This window comes from Pleurodeles waltl, chromosome 1_2 (genome assembly GCF_031143425.1).
Source record: "Pleurodeles waltl isolate 20211129_DDA chromosome 1_2, aPleWal1.hap1.20221129, whole genome shotgun sequence".
NCBI classification, from domain to species: Eukaryota; Metazoa; Chordata; class Amphibia; order Caudata; family Salamandridae; genus Pleurodeles; species Pleurodeles waltl.
The window spans coordinates 24,329,879-24,346,995 of record NC_090437.1 but is presented as its reverse complement, the minus strand read 5'-3'; positions in this window follow the sequence as shown (position 1 = coordinate 24,346,995).

The window sequence follows — 17,117 nt, the reverse complement described above, 5'->3', positions numbered from 1 at the left end:
GCTGGAGAAACCTAAGTGCGCATGTGTGTTTTGCTGTCCTGAGGTGGCCGGTCAAACACATATGCGCAGTTAGGTGCACTGTCTCCTCCTCCCCCCTCCTGCAGCACTGCCCCACTCCTCCCTGTATTGCTGGCTAAACCAGCAGATGAAAATAAAATGATAGTAGAACTATTGTTTCATTTTTCATCTCCTAGCTCTTGGCCTAGGGGACGAGGCTCCTCCGCCATTGCGGACGAGCCGCCCCTGCACTTAGGAGATAGCTGTTTGCTTTTGCTTAGTGGGAACTGTGACAGCTCTCATCAAGCAAAAGCAATGACTTCACTTCCAGCAAAAAGGAGCTGTCAAAAAGCTTCTGCTTGCTGGAAGCAGAGTTTTCATCTGTTTCCCTCTGCATTTCCCTCTGCATTCATCTGCATTTCCAGCAGCTCCCTGTGTGCGGGAGCAATGCCAGCTCCCACAGGAGGCAGGGAGCTGGCTGGGACCACAGGGGCATTAAGGCCCCCACTTGGTCCCCAACATGTTTTTTTTTTTAATGGTGCCCTTTTCTTGATAAACACGCATGGCAGAATTCATTCTGGCACAACACTCATTTCAGAGAAATTAAACCTCAAGGTAAGCACTTACACATATAAACTAAGCAAGTGCCAAAATGTAAGCTCCCTTCTGTAAAGTACTAATCATCCTAACTTTTTGCACATGACCAATGCAAAGCAAGTCTTTTTCTCTGCATTTCCACCTTGAAAAGTTATTTGCAATCCTTGAGGGGAGGTGTGTGCATCCTTGCTTTTTTCGAGAGCAATATCTTAGGTAGTAACTGAGACCAATGGGTTCATTCTTGTCATCTGCTGCTCAGATCAGAGAGCATGTTCTACCTTTTAAAAACTACAAGTATGTAAAATGGCCTAGTAGCCCCACCCGTTTGGCTTCACCTCATACACATTAGTGGTATGCAATGTCTTCCCACCATTTTTCCAGGATGCTGGACAGTTTATTGAAAGAACCCCCAAGCAAGTTTTCTGCCGAGTTTGAAGACACATTCTTGATGCAGAGGAAATTGTGAACATCTCCAACAAATACTTCATGAGTGGCGCAGGGTTGGGGGGCTATAGGGGGTACGCCACAGGACCTGTCAATAGGACCGGTCCTGCGCACAATCCCCACTGTGCAGACCCTGCGGCCAATCCCCACCAAAGGCCATGCGTGGCATTAGTTTGATAAACATAAGGTAATTACAATTACTTAATGTTCAAAAACAAAATACAAATTAGCTGAAAAAGCCAAAGGTTACAGGGACTTTATAGTTAGGAAATAGAATTAAAAAAAACATAGAAATTCACTTAAAAAACTAAAGGTTACAAGGATGTTATCGTAAGGTTTTGAATTCACTCGCACAAAACTATAGAAATTCAGCATTCATAGTTATAGTTAGCTCAAATAACTATAACTCATGCCTTAAAGTAACTATAACTTGTGCCCTCGCCATGCACTACTGATTACCCCACATATTACATCACTCATGACATCTTTGATAATATCAGTGTAACATTTACAGTAAAATTATTGAGAAGAAATATGTGCATGGCAGGGGCACAAATTATAGTTACTTTATGGTATGAGTTATAGTTACTTGAGCTAACAATAACTATAACTACTGAATTTCTATGGTTTGTGTGAGTGAATTCAGAACCTAACTATAATGTCCTGTTACCTTTGGAAACATGGAAACATATTGCACTAGAGACCATATTTTAACTTTGTCTTTGTTTACAAATGCTCATAAGGAACACCTATAGATTCTTCAATTTGGCCTTGGCACAAGGGAATGTCCAAATATGGAGGGAATGGGCATTGATCCACCTACATTGATACAGATTATTAGAACAGACTCAGCTTTCCCTGTTTCATCTGTACCCAGTTACTAAGCATTCTGGCTTTTATAACTCAAAGGCAGTTGGTTAGAGAACCATATTGACCATGGCTTCTACTCAGAGATATTAGCTTATGATTGGTAAATGTATCTACTTTCATGAGTTAGCAGAGGGTGGATATAGATATTAGAAATTGTCGGTGTGAGTGGGGTGCCTAGACCATCCAGAGAGAAAGGATTCAAAAAGCTTAGTGAAGAATCTACCTCTCTTCCAGATATCACCTACAAAAAAGAGAGTGGTACCTCATACATTGATCTGCAAGTATCCATCATTTATATCTAGCTGAGCAGCTTCTGAGCCATGCCTAGGACCCAAGTTTGACTGCTTGAGCTACAGGAGGTTCTAAGCAGTGGCATAACAAAACTTGAGTGGGCCCCTTCAAAGTACATGAAGAGGCCTCCCTACAGACTTAGGGGCATATTTATACTTGTTTTGCACCAACTTTGCGTCATTGGTTTGTGCAAATTCGGTGCAAAGCTAACTCCATATCTATACTTTGGTGCAAGACCCATCTAGCGCCAAATTTATGGAGTCAAAGTCATTTTTGGGACGTGGAAACCTACTTTACGTCAATGAGATGCAAAGTAGGCATTCCCGTGTAAAAAATGACTCTATGGCCTTAGCGCCAGATGTATACCCCAGTGCTAAAATCATGCACAGGAGGGAGGAGGGATTAAAAAAAATTGCAAAGTTAAAGCCTGGGTCAAGGCAGGCATTAGGGGACCTGTGGGCCTATTTCTATGTTGGAACACCATGGAATAAGCCCACAGGTGCACTCCCCATGCCCAAGGGCCACACACACCCACACCAGAGGGACAGCGGAGGATGGGGGACTCCATCCCAGGTAAGTGTAGGTAAGTAGAGGTAAGTATTTTATTTTATTTTTTAAATTGCCTTTGAGGGCCCTGAAATGCCCCCCCCTACATGGCACTTGGTGCAATGGCCATGCCCAGGGGACCCTGGTCCCCTGTACTGGCCATTGGGGTGGTGGGCATGACTCCTGTCTATTCTAAGACAGGAGTCATGCGGTATGGATGGTTTGGCATCAGAAAATGACTCTTGGCAGGTCAGAGTCATGTTTTTTGCCTCTAACCTACCTAATGTCATTTTTTGGTACAAAGCCCCCTTCTTCCATATCGCAAGCCCCACCTGACTAATGTAATTTTTTTTTACGCTAGCCTACCCTTTGCACCGGCTTGCACCATTCCATAAATATGGTGCCCGGCTGGTGAACAGAAATGGTGCAAGCCGGTGCTATACTTTTTGGTGCAAAACTGCCTTAGTGCAGTTTTGTACCAAAAAGTATAAATCAGGGTCTCAATCTCAGTTAGGAGCTTTCAGGCTGGGATACTGTGCTGAGCGCGCCCCCTAAAGCTCGCCCCCCCACACACTGCAGTGGTAGCGGGGGCCTGTGTTATGCCACTGGTTCTAAGTCTCAATGTTCTGCAGATGGCTGCAAAGTACCCAAACCAATATCTTACTTATGAAAGGAGCACTGCCCACAGGAAATAGCTTCCTAGGTCAGAGGGTTGTCATTGGAGTTGGCACTAGGATAGTAAAAGCCATTTTAGAGAAACTAGAAAAATCACATCACATAGTGAGGAGCTGACTGATTATGAGGTGTTACTGGTAAACTGGTCTAGATTTGTGCCCAAAATCCAGCTGGGCACCGCATTAGAGATGTTTCTAGTGGATTCAACTTTCCTTGAGAAGGGGCATGGGGATAAGGACATAGTTGAAGAATAACAAGTTTTGAGTTATTAATTCGATAATAGGGCACAGTCAAAAACATTACACAGGAGACCAACAAGATAGTCATCATGATTGTTGTAAAAAACTCTGCCACAGAAGACAGACCATTTAATGTACATGATCAAATGTTCAATCAAGAATCTTACTATTAAAATGATTGTTAATAAACATTGGCAAATGTTACAAAATGTCAAAGATTTGAAATATATTTTCAAAGGTATTCATAGCTCTGTTCTGCGCGAGAGAAGCCCGTCTTTGGGCGCCGCAAAGGGTGACAGGTTCTTGGTAAAGGGGACACCAAGACACATAGGAAGGTGCTTCGGAAGAACACCCACGGCATCACCAACCTTGCCGTTTGCCGCCTAGCACCATTTAGGAGTCATGCGCATCCACAGCATTATCTATAAGGAAACCTATGGTGTGCTCACAGTCTTTCTGGGGAATGTGATCTAGCATGCCATCACCTACACCAAGCATCCCAAGAGGAAGACCGTCACTACCAAGGATGTAGTTTATGCCCTACAGGGACCAGGATGCACTCTCTACTGATTTGGCAGCTAAATACTCTACGTACTCCCAAGGGAAAAGCATATTCTGCCTATCAAACAGCAAATAGCATTAGGGATATGGTAATCAACATAAAATCTTTGAAAGTTACATCCAGGCAAATCCTTTTGAGTGTGAAGTCGCCATCGCTTCTTTAAGTAAACAATCATTAAATACATAATTTTTTAATTTATTTAAGAAGGATCCTAGATATGGACCATCCTGCTCATTTTCTCCTCCCCCTCCATTCTGCTCGGGAGGCCAAACCTCATCATGGAATATGTTAGCGCGTCTGACCTTAATAAGTAAACTTACAAGGGGGCACAAATAGGTCAATGAACCTTTTGACTCGCAATTCAGATGTTCTTACAATAGCTCTGTTACATGCAAATTAATAACCAATACACAATATCAGTAATCACCAACAATTAATAACAATAATAATTAATGGAGTCAGTAATTATCACGCACAATAACCTTTCAGTCATGAATAACCACACCATTTAGTAAAAGTTAGAATATTTATTTACCTATATTAACAATCCTAAGGTCATGTAGATCAATCTCAAAATCAAATGAAACACATACAGAAACAAAACTGGCTGTCCAAAGCGGCGGAAGAAACGTAATCTAATCAAAACTTGAACTACAACACATTCTAAGGTTACAGTGCAAAATAATAACAAAGTCAACTGCGTCTGAGTGATTTTGTACATTCGAATTCAGCAGAGATCAAGCATTATTCCATATTAGCACAATTTCATTAGTGAGGATCCTTAACTAATATCGGATTAGCATCAGCTTGGGCTTCATGCTAAATAATTAAGTAACACAAATTTGGAAAAATATCTAATTATGGCTCTATCAAAATGGTGCAGTTGGTACCTAGAAAGGAAAAATAAATATGCATAATAATCAGCAGTCTAATTCATAATACCTATCCTCAATGTGGATCAGCAAGCAGATTCAGTCTTCATCCTCAGGACATCAGTTGATCAGCAAGGCATCAGGATTCAGCATCAAAGTTCAGAAAACGCAAAGTCTTCAAGCATTTGAGTTAGGCACATCCTTTGTCAAGATGCACAAGAAATAGTGACCTTTCAGGCATCAAGGAAATGGGCAATGAATCTGTCTTCTCTCAGTGTAGCGTCATTATATTAAAACTAGTAAAACTATTTCCCAAATCCACATTGGTCAGTTAATCGCATGGTCACACATTGTCCAATAAAACTAACATTCCAAATCTATGAATTCTACCATTACTCTGTTTACATATTGTCGATTGGTTGTCCTGCAATGTCTTCATCATCCAGCTTGTCAGGTAACAATATTGGTGCAGCTTCTACTCCAGTCAGTATCTTCATTGTTCTCCTCCTGAGAAAGTCAGTCTCACGCATTACACACAAAATGTTACATTAGCAAGAACAGCATCTTCTAGCAGTCGTTCTCATGAGAACCTTCTGTTATGTGCACATTTTAAAAATGCAAATTGAAAAATCACAGCTTAACTCTCTAGGACAGCCATTTATTAAAGGTTAAGAAATACAGCTTTGACATGACGCCTGACAAGTAGGCCAAGACATTTGCTAAGTTAAGGCCTACAATTAATAAAGCTAGGACATAATGCATAGCCTTTAATATGACATATTACTATTTAGTCAAACATTTCTTCAACATTTCACACTATTAATCTACTAAATAAGTACACTTTGTGAACATTGGCGGCCATTCCTCGTAGTCACATTTTCAAATGTGTGCATAATTTTTCTATGTTATTACATTTTCTAAACAAACCCCTTATTCATAATATATGAACACTCGTTAATAATTTTCATTAATACACCTGCGCTAGCAAATACAATGATGAAAAAGGCCAGTCATGAAATTCTAAAGATATATAACTTAGATACAGCAGCATCCATATGTAGTGAGACATCCACGAAGAGGAAGAGAAAGCCTTCTCATAATCTAGGGTACCCGTCACATAAAAATGCTTCTAAAACAAAAAATGGCGGTGTGGATTGCTGTCTACTGGACAAACAAAAACACTGTGAAGCAAGGGTAAATAGAACACAAGTATTACATTAAATTAAAGCAAGAAAAAATACTTATAGAATGACACTTTCAGCAAATTGGTCACACCATATATCAAATTAGATTTCAGATTCAAGGAGCTGTGCAAGAAATACAGAGATGTAACTTCGAACTTTTGTTAAGAAGAAAGGCACGGTTGATGGAAAAAATGGACACAGTCACTGGATATACTGAAAAGAACTGTAGATTCATGAAAATGTTCCCCCCGTAAGGAAAGTATGCGTTCCTTCATAATGTGGCACAGTTACTTTATCTGGATAATAATGTGGAAAAGGTGATCAGAACAGCACGAGGTTAATTTGAACTCATCGTGATGTGGGCTTTCCAAAGGTAAGACAGTATTCCAGTGTTATAATAAGGAGGAACTATCACACAACGGATGAATAAGTAGTAGCTGATATGAACGCTGATAGAACGTGATCATTCACTGCAATGAATCTCAGTGTCGCCAGGAAATAAGCAACAAAAGGAGTAGTGGAAATCATAATAGAACAAAGTAAAAGGGTGTGACAGAAAAATGACAGGGCGTCTCTCTTTCAAAGATTCATGAGTTGAGAACACCCTGGAAACTAAAGCTGCCAGTAGCAAGACCTCAAAATCAGGAGCCAGTTCCCAAAACCTTTCCACTCCTATGTTGAAAAATTCCAACTCTTCATGCACAGACTCATGATTTGAAGATATTTTTTAACAGAAAAATCTAATCATCCCTAGGAAGTATCACCCATACGGCGACACTGCCATAAATGTAAGTTTATGAGCAAGTGTTGGAACAAAGGTCCTCCTGTAGCCATGGCCTGTAGCAGCCCCCCCAAGAGTTTTAATGGCAATTCAACCTACGAGAGTTTAGGAAAATACGTATGCAACATATGTGTATATTGATCTTTGTTATATGTGCTTTTATATTCTTAAAGTAATGGCGTTTAATATTTGATTCTATGTGTAAATCAGTAGTGTCCATGCAGAGGTGGGGCGGGTGTGTGTGTGTGTGTGTGCGTATCTCTCTCTCTCCCTATATATATATATATATATATATATATATATATATAGCCCACGCTGTGAGGACCGGTTCGGGCCTCATACCGTAGATAAACACTGTCAGTTCAAGACAAACAGTATCCTTGTGAGGACCGGAGCGGTATGAGGACCGATCCCCATAGTGTGTTTGGGTAGTTTCGAGCCAGCGTATCAAAAAAATAAGGGGAGCACCACCTTCCCTGTGCTCCTTAGCACCCCCCCCTACCGCCACCATGTGTGCACCGTATTTAAGATACGGCGCACCATGGTGCAGGGTAGGGGGCAATAGAGTCATTTTTAATGACTCTATTGATGTACTCTGCAGGAGTAGCACCAAGCTGTTGGCGCTACTCCTCCAGAATACATAGGGGCCCATTCTAAAGAATGGAAGCCCCCTTTTTAATTCCTGCTCTTGAGCAGGCGTTAAAAGTGCCGTAATAAATGGTGCAAGGAAATCCCATAGATTTCCTTGCACCATTTCACTGGCTCGCCTAACAGGGAATGCTCCCTTTGCATATATTATGCCTGGCGCAGGCATAATGTAGCGCAAAGTGTTACAGGGTGGCACAATGCATGCATTGTGCCACCCTGTAAATACGGTGCAGGGATTTTGGCCTTGTTGGGCCACATTAATGTCAAAATAAATGACGTTAATGTGGTGCAAGGTGGTGCTAGGGGGCTATAAATATGCCTCTTAAAAGTGCAGTTATATTTACCTTGCTCTGCTTAATAACCTTCCCTACTATCAAGAGGCATATGGAGTTAGAATAGTAAATACACACTTCATTATGGTCACTGGCCAGTCCTCCCAATTGTAGGTATGTCATGTTGTGTATGTGTATGTGTGTGTTAGAACAGTAAATACACACTTCATTACGGCCAGTCCTCATAATTATACGTATGTCATGTTGTGTGTGTGTGTGTGCACACACACACCTGTGGGCTTGTGTGCAGGAGTTGTGTGTTCATTGATGGTAAGGATTATTTTTATGCATGAATAAATGGTGTAATACATTTCCATAAAGTGAATTAATTATTTAATTTAGCTAGGAGGGGAAATACTGTGGGTTAGAACAATGCCTTCATCTATGTTTTAGGTTGTTTTGACCGGTTGCCTATGCATCCCTTCTCCCTTTTCTCACACCCAAGTAATTGAATGTAATATATTAGTCTTAGCTGCATCTTGGGATCTTGTAACATGTTGATTACATGAGTGTATGTCGCCTTTTGATGACAGTCTTATATGACCCCGCAAACATCCATCCCCGTTCAAATATGTTGCTTCAATTTCAATCATGTAAAGGTCACCGGGTTTTGACATGTGAAGAAGGCCCGGGGCTCGGCAGATCACCAGCCATAAGAATCAAAACTCAAGAGATAAACCTGGGAAATATATCTGTGTACAATAACAATATGAAACAGCCGCAGAAGTCAAAATGATAACATGAGTGATTATGGACTGTTTGTTGTTCAAGTGTTAGCCCTGTTTCCTTTGATGTGCATGCAAAAAATGATAGCTCGCACAACTCCACTGCAGTCTATTTATTTGCAATACGGGCTCACGAATAGGGCATGGCTGGAGTGCTGTTTGTTGTTTTGCCCTGGTTGCTATTCCATACTTCGTAAAGTAATTACTTCAGGAGTGCCGAAATAAGTGTTAAAGTTGTGCTCCAAATGTAATGAGTTAGAAGCATTTTTACGAATGGCAGGTTACCCTGGACTTAAGGGACCATGTTTGAAATCAGGGACTTAGGAGATCATTCCCTGGTCAAGTCGATTGTTTTAGCTGTACAAGCGCCTATGTTTATGGGATTCATATGTCTGCAGTTTCCCACAATGCAAAATCACACACATTTGTTCCCTTCAAATGCAATACCTTTTTAGCATAGGAACAGGGAGTGAATATCTCATTGCTTGATAAGGGCTGACACTCTTCTCAATGGGTAAAACTTTTTTCCAGTTTATAACTCTGCTTGCATAGATTTTGTGGCTATTTACAGTGACACTTTCTCTCACAATGGTTAACCTGCATCAAAGCTTTGCCTTAATATTACTTGCTGTAGAACTCTTCTTCTGTTACTCAGTACTTTCTGTCTTCTGCTTTCTTTCATGACAGTGAGCTGTGGTGTTCCTCCGCCATGCTGTGCTAACATGTAGTTCAGAGTCCAGTCCACGTCTTCTAGCAACCAGTCTGCTGGAAACAAGTCTCTCTCTCTCTCTCTCTCTCTCTCTCACAGTTTTTCCCAGTGTTTTTGTTTTCGCTTACAGGCATCACGTGTCGGTATTGTTTGTGCATAGCAGTAATACTGTAAATCATTACCTCTGTACAAATTGTGATAACTTTCAAACATGTCACAAATGTTTGCTCAGATGCTACCACACTTAATATACGGATGACTAAGGGCCAGATGTACGACCCCAAGTTTTGCAATTTGTGACTCGTTTGCGAAGCCTTATGTACAACAGTGTACTTTAAATTGCTTGCGATTTGCAATGGGGTCGCAAATCACCTTCCTCATGAATATTCATGAGGTAGGTCGCAATTTGCGACCCAATTGGGAATGGCCGCCCTCACAGAGACAGCAGACCACCATGTCTGTGACTGCTTTTAAATAAAGCAGTTTTTTGTTTTTTTTAGAAGGAAAACAAGATGCACATAAAAAAAAAAAAAGTTTTCTTTTATTTTTTCAGAGCAGGCAGTGCTCCGTGGGACCACTGGCTGCTCTGAAAAAATATTTTCGCTGTCATTCACAAAGGGGAAGGGGTCTCGTGGGGACCCCTTCCCAGTTGCGAATGGGTCAGAGCACCAGTTTGGTTCTAACTGCGATTGTTTTGTGTCCACATTCACGGTCACAAAACAATGCTACATCGTGCTGCGACTCGCAATTAGGAACGGGACGCCCCTTCCTAATTGCGACTCACAAACCTATTTTGTGATTCGGTAAATAGATTACTGAATCGCAAAATAGGGTCTGTACATACCTAATTGTTTTTTTTCCTGTTGCAAACGGTCCAATACTGCGAATCGGGCCATTTGTGACAGGAAAAATGGATACGTTCAAGTACGACTAAGTGTTTTAAATATGAACTGTACAGCACTCTAAAACTCAGTTGAATGGTATTTGTGCTTTTTGAGGGAAAAAATAATCATAAAATAAATACATTTCTGAGATTCTTGTTGAATCACATAGACATTAGACGTGCATTCAAACAAAAGATCAAACCTACATGAGCAGGATTCTATTTTATTAGTTCTTTGTCCTTTGTAAGCGATCCCATTTACTCTAATTACCTTAGCCACTCAGCTGTAAGTTTGGATTTTTCGGGTTGTAGTAGTGTACCATAAAATGAGCCTTATCCTCAGGTTCTACCCATTGAGTAAAAGCGTTTCCATAAAGGGTACAGGATATGTGATGATAAAGAAATGCTTGACACATCCTTCACTATCTGCTCTTTCTGGTACTATACTTATTTTCTTCCAAGGTAGGACAAGGGCGGCACATTCCACTGAAAGTTTCAATATGCAATGGAAACAGAGGGCCACTGATCCTCACCTCACTTGCTCAAAACAAACATAAGGTATTATGTTTTAAACACTAAACATTATTATTTGCCTGGATTTAGTCCCATTAAGTCCAGCTCACTGGGGTTACAGATATTGAGGATACCAGTCACCTCAGTGGTGCGTGGGGAACGAGTTCATGAGGATCACAGATTTCATGAGAAATTAGAGATTAACAGAGCAACTGGAAATTCTGGGCCTGATTTCCCCTGTACTTCACCATTGTGCCCAGACTATCATCCAGAGATGTTGGCCTCTTTCAGCAGATGAAAACACTCAGTGAAACAAAATAATCTGTGTTGGTCCTTCAGATCTTATCATTACGATGAGGCTGGTAGCTGCCAAAACTAGCCACATCGAAATGAAGAGGCCACTCATAACTTGGGTCTTTGCGGAACACATTTATTTTTTACGACACAAGAACTCCTTAACGTTCATTGACAACAACTTGGCAGTCTGCATTTTTGTTTTTTATAGGTAAATAACATTTAACACCTCAATATTTTAATCATATTCATTAAAATATGGAAATAAAGGAAAACAAGATCAATTTTATATTGTTCTTTTTTTGTAGAAAATGTAATTTCAGTTTGCAATACTTTTGTAAAGATTCCCAAATAAAAAATAAAAAAGGGTGCGATCTAGGAAATGGCAAAAAGGAGATACCAATAATCTGACTATCATGGCATCGCCAAACGAAGTAGCAAATGTTTGAACTGTAAGGGGGAGGAGCCAAAGTATCCCTTAGCCAAGGGGTGGCAACCACTGCTGCACTAGTCATTCTGTCTATTGTATCACCATAAATTATATATTGTACCCGGCTTTCCTACTTTTCTAAGCAATCTGTCATTAACCTGAACCTCTTTTTTTGTTTTCAGATTTCCAAAGCTGCCTTTGAGAAAAATAGCTGTGAGGAAGAGGAAAATGTGTCCATGATACTGCCCAGTCTCTCTATAAAGAAATCTGGCTTCTACATTCACAGTTTGGGAACATCTGACAAAGGGTTTTCTAGGCATGCATTAGTCATACATCTGGTTGAAAAGGCCAGTTCACAAAAAATGTAATTTATGTGTGTAACTGTGACAGAGGTGTGTGAAATATCCAAAAATAATGGTCCATGACCTATATGTACCTGTACAGTGCTCTGCTGGCCTTTCGGCTAGATTTGCGCTATATAAATACAACATACATTACATACATGCACACATATATACATACATACATTTAATTTCTGGATAGGTTTGGAAACATGGGCTTTCTAATGGGATTGTCAGAGTGGTGGTCAGGAAATCTCATGCAGTTTTGGTAGTAGATTTAGACACACATTTCACCACATGTTTTGACTGGGCTTCTAACTTACACCCAATTTGTTCTGGAATATTTAATGTATAAAGTTTGATTACTGTCACCATTCTGCCCAACATTAAGAATAAGTTTGTGGTGAAGGGTGCTATGTACGTCAGCAATATTATCTACATAAAAAACATACTCTATAGTCTTCTTAAGTGTTAGGAGACTACACATACATCACAATTATTTGTAAATACCACAAATATAAAAGCATATATCAGCACATAGGTTAAAAGGTAATATCAAACAGTGATACGTCACTGGGCTAACTAGGCAAAGCATAAGGTTAGGGGAAGTCGTGAAAAATTATTGATTGGAATGTGACCGGAGTGACTGCGAGTGGCCAAGATTTATTCAAGCATTCCAACAATCACTTTGATTTTGATTATCTAAGCATGCAAAGGCTGGAGCTCATCTTCTAGTATCTATACTTGTGAATAGGAAACCCGTGTAAAGACAATACAGTCAACTGAAACATCCAAAATAGGTCTGCAATACATCTTGGGGAGCAGCCGCACCTTGCGTTAACACATAGGGCCTGATTTATCATGTGGTTACTCCATCAGAATGACAAGTATTTTAGTCAGTTGCCCACCACACTCCAAATTAAGAAATCTCTGTTGTTCAGGTGGACATCTCTTATAATTGCATGAACTGAGGTCACAAAAGTTCCTGTCAATGCATTGAAAGTATACTGTACGGCTCCGTCAACATGGTAGAAGCATACGGCACACTTACAATTTCTTTTTTATTTTCAAAAAGAAAATCCCAAAGCGGGATTTTCTTTTTAAAAATAAAAAAAGAAATCATCTCCTTGCCATGTAAATCTTCTCTCATAGCATGGCAGTAACAGGAAATGTTTTTACTTTTACTTGCCTCCATGTTTTGGATGGCAGTAATTGAACGTTAAAACGTGTTATTTGTTCGTCCACCCTGGGCATGTGAACAAATGGCAAAACCTGCAATGGCCCTTGCTCCGTCGGGCTGTCGGAGGTCTACGTTAGCAGGAACAATAGTCGCTACCACTGACATACTGAAGGTCCACCTCACTCTAAATGATGCGGGTAGACCTTCAGTACAGTGGAAAAAGGTACTTTGCCATTGTTGCAATGCAGTACCCTTTCCTCCGCACTCTAAATCAGACCCAGAAGATAACAAACGTTAATTACTGCATTGCTGATGAAATGTCTTACCCCAAATGTTCTTCCTTTCTCCCCTCCCCTTTTATTTCTTTATTGAACAACCCTACAAGAATAACCACAGGGAATAAATGAAGGGAAGAAAACAGCTTTGACCCTCTATATCCCTACTCAAGTTTTATTTGAAGGTGTTGCTGTGAAGTAATGTTCTCCTACTTTTGTGTAAGTCTGTGAATCAGTGCACATATTAGTGATGTGATCAGAGAAATTTGATTTATTCTTGGCCTCAGAGGACCTGAAATATGGTATTGAGTAAAACCAGTGCCATTTTCCTATACTTCATGCTTCGAGGTTTGTGTACCTTGTCTTTTTTAATATTGTTTAAGGAGGGGTTGTCAGTACCTGAGAGCGCAGACACTGACAATCACGTTGCTGTACACCGCTCCTGATTTCGTCTAGTTTAAACTGGCGTCTGCCATCACTGTAATAAAGGGGTATTTGGTCTAGTTGTTGGGTGGCTGCGCATTCGCAGTTGACCCAGAAGATAGGGTCACTGCTTCCAGGATACAGGGAGAATATAAATAAATGGGAAGAAGGGATCTTTACTTTCCTGCCATGAGTCACAGGTGTCAAGCTGTTATTTTGAGCACCCAGCGTCATCGCACTGCGCATGCACCAGAAGAGGTGCAGCATTAAACTGGCGACAAGTGGGTCCTACTCACGTAAACACTGGCCACTGCCACCTGCATCAGTCCAGGTGCACCTTGCATCGATGCGACTCAGCAGCCACGATTAGCACCCCACAGCAGCATCGGATGAAGAGTGAGAAAGCCGCGTGGTGGTGAGGCCTATTTTCTTCTGGGCCTGAGCTGGCATCGACATGTGCATGGCTAGATGGGCACAACAACCGGGTCGAGGAGTGGCAACTCATACTGACATGCTGCATCGCGAAGTAGGCCCATGTGCCCCCTGCCCATGCCTCAAAGATGTTGTCCCCTACAGTACCGATATCTCATCACCATAGTAGTAGGCACCCACGGTCATATGCAAGACCCTGCACGTCACGTGGAACCGAAAGGCTTCGACGGCAACTCACTATGTGTGTGTCTGGCTCACACCCCACAGACTCTCGCTCCACTCTGCATGACTATAATGGCAGACGAACCAATGCCGGCTGTCCATCCACCCCCACAGCACTCCACGGTCAGAGCACTTACCCCTTTCAGCAAGTTACAAGACCCGGCCACAGCGTCACCCAGCGTCAACTAGGTGGAAAGACTGGATTGGGCGATTAGAGAACTATTTTGTTGCTACCCATGAACGGGATGGCACAGTCAAAGGTCCCTACTCCTTCACTTTGCGGGGGATGAGATTTACAAACTATTCAGACATCTCCCAAACAGCGGCAACTCTGATGATGATTACGCAGCGGTGAAAGCTCTGAACACACACTTTAACCCCCAGCACAATCTGGATTTAGAAAGTTGTAAACTCCGTCAGGCATGCCAACATGAGGGGTAATCGATTGACCAATTCTACGCAAGGATGCATGGACTGGCAAGCATGTGCATGGAAAATAACCTGCAGAAGGAAATAAGCGTGCAGATTATACAAGGCTGCAGAAACAAAACGCTCAGAGGCCTGATATTGTGACAACCCCTTATCAGCCTTGATGAAATACTACTGATGGCACGGTCTCACGACCTGTCGGGGGCCAGGGCTGTGGAAATAGACCTGGCCATATCGCCACTGCCGGAGAAGGCCCCTGTGATCAAGGCAGAACGTGTGGATGCAGTACAGCCACAACCAATAATGCAGAAGTCAAGATTGCACCCCTCAGTCAGGCAAGGGGCATGCTGCGATCTCTGTGGGAGGGAGGTGCACAGTGCAAAAGACTGTCCAGCTCTAGGAAAGATCTGTTCGAATTGTGGGAAACCAAACCATTTCGCTGATGTCTGCAAAGGAAATTCTTGGGTAAAAGAAAGAGGATGCCAAAGGGCACCTGCCCGTATGATCAAGCAGGTGTCATTGAGTGACCAGATGGACACAAACGGCGAATGTCCACCATCCCGTCAGACGCTGGCAGACTCCTTCCTGGAAGAAGTAGAGGAGGAGCCATTCATGATATCTTTGGCAAGTGACTTGAAGAGGCACAGGCGACTGCCACCAACGTGCCTGGTTGAGATTGCAGGGTCACGAGTGAAAGCTCTGATTACCGTGGGAGCATCCGTGAATGTCATGGGCATCCAACAGTATCAACGACTCCGACCTCACCCACAACTGCCACAGTCAAAGACAAAAATATTCACCTGTGGAAGCAGCACACCCCTACCCCTAAGGGGACGCATGGCCGTAACTATCAAAACTGAAGTGAAAGCAATCCACACCAAATTTCACGTCGTTGACAGGGAGGCTGACTCCCTCCTTGGTAGCCAGTCGACAGAGGAGCTTGGTCTAGTGTAATTTGCAAGGAGCATAAGGACATGTAAAGTAGAAGAGCTGCAGAACCAATTTCCAGAGTTGTTCACAGGACTGGGTTGTCTGAAGGCACCCCCGGTATGACTACACATCGACATGGCAGTAAAACCCATCACTCTACAACACTGGTGGGTTCCGTTTCACCTCCGACCGCTGGTAGAGCAGGAACTTAACAGCCTAGAGGAACAAGGAGTGTTATAAAAAGTGTTGCGACCCAGCCCCTGGGTCTCGCCCATGGTGATAGCTGAAAAACCAAAACAACAAGGCAAAATCAGACTTTGCATTGATATGAGGCTTCCCAACAAGGCGATTAAAAGAGAGAGACACATCACTTCCACGACAGACGACATTATTGCGGACCTCAATGGATCCAAGTGGTTCTCTAAATTGGATTTAAATACCGGGTACCACCAGTTGAGCCTTGCTGAAGACAGCAGATACATTGTGACTTTTTCAACACACGTAGGGCTGAGGAGGTACAAGCGGCCAAGTTTTGGCATATCGTCACCTACAGAGGTGTTCCAGAATCTGATCCCTCAGACCCGGTCCGGGCTACAAGGTGTCATGAATGTCTGTGATGACATTTAAATTTTTTCTGCCACTGCTGAAGAGCACCACCAGCACTTAAAAGAAACTCTCAAACGGCTATCCAAACATGGGCTCACTCTACACCGGAACAAATGTTCGTTCTTCCAGAATTCAATTTACTTTTTTAGGTACGTGTTCAACCAACGTGGCATACAGGTGGATCCGTGCAAATCGAATGCTATCAAACAAAAACCAGCCCCACGAACAGTGACTGCGGTGCGAAGTTTCCTAGGCATGGCCACCTATTGTGGGCGTTTCATCCTGCAGCTGGCAACACTCTCTGAGCCCCTCTGAGCATTGACGAAGGTTGATGCCCCATGGGTGTGGGGAGCCAAAGAAGAATAGGCGTTTCAGACACTGAAAGAAACACTTCCTTGCGAGGCCACAATGGCATACTTTGATCCTTCCAAGAAAACTTAACTGGTAATGATGCAAGCCCGGTAGGGCTTGGTGCTGTCCTGACACAGGAAACTGAGCATGGGAAGTGGGCTCCGCTGGCATATGCCAACAAAGCGCTAACCCCCACTGAACAGCGCTACTCTCAAATTGACTGTGAGGCCCTAGCCATCAAGTGGGCTTGTGGGCACTTCCATCTATATCCGCAGGAAAGACCATTTCGAGTGGTCAAGGACCACCAGCCACTAGTCCTGTTGTTTAAGGGGATAG